Raw genomic sequence first — 1,128 nt, 5'->3', positions numbered from 1 at the left:
GACATTATATCGTGAGACACAATCCACAACAAAATGGACTTGTAGAACAAATGAACAGAACCTTACTTGAAAGGACAAGATGTATGTTGTCAAATGCTGGATTGCCAAAAGAATTTTGGGCGAAAGCTATCAGTACAGCTTGTTACTTGATCAGTAGATGTCCATCAACGACCATTGGTTTTAAAACCCCAGAAGAGATGTGGTCGGGTATTCCGACAAATTATGAAAATTTGAGGATATTGGGTTGTCTTGCATATGCTCATAACAAAGAAGGAAAACTTGATGCAAGAGCATTGAAATGCATTTTTCTTGGATATCCTGATGGTGTAATAGGATATAAGTTATGGTGGCCAGAGAAAAGAAAGTGCATTATTAGTAGAGATGTTACTTTTAATGAAGCTGAAATGTTGAAGCCTCATACAAAGTCATCAAGTGAAAATGAAGATCCTAATATCTTGGAGAAAGTGGAGTTTGAGGTGGAGCTAACAAAAGAAAAAACACTTGATCAAGAAGAAGAAGTCCATGATGCATGTACTGATATTGACATCTCCCAATTACAACATTATCAGTTGGCTAGTAGGGACATGCAAATAAGACATATAAAACCTCCAGAAAAGTATGGTTATGCTGATCTGGTGTCATACGCTCTAAATGTTGCTGATGATATCAGTAATTGTGAACCACAATCATATGAAGAAGCTATCAACAACAAAGAAGCTTCCAAATGGATTTCTACCATGATAGAGGAAATTGAGTCTCTTCATAAGAATCATACCCGGGTTCTTGTGAAGCGGCCAAAGGCTCAAAAGATTGTTGGATGCAAATGGGTCTTCAAGAATAAGGAAGGAATCCCTGGAGTTGAAGATGCAAGATTCAAGGCGCGATTAGTGGCCAAAGGTTTTACATAAAGAGAAGGCATTGATTTCAATGAAGTTTTCTCTCCTGTGGTAAAACATAGCTCTATTCGCATCCTACTTGCAATTGTAGCTCACTTTGATCTAGAACTTGAGCAACTAGATGTCAAAACGGAATTCTTGCATGGTGAGTTGGAGGAACAAATCTACATGAAACAACCTGAAGGATTTGAAGTTCAAGGGATGAAAGATCATGTTTGCTTGCTGAAGAAAT

Source organism: Lupinus angustifolius, chromosome LG08 (genome assembly GCF_001865875.1).
Source record: "Lupinus angustifolius cultivar Tanjil chromosome LG08, LupAngTanjil_v1.0, whole genome shotgun sequence".
In the NCBI taxonomy this organism is placed as follows: domain Eukaryota; kingdom Viridiplantae; phylum Streptophyta; class Magnoliopsida; order Fabales; family Fabaceae; genus Lupinus; species Lupinus angustifolius.
The sequence above is the reverse complement of the archived record's forward strand: the minus strand, read 5'-3'. Positions refer to the sequence as shown.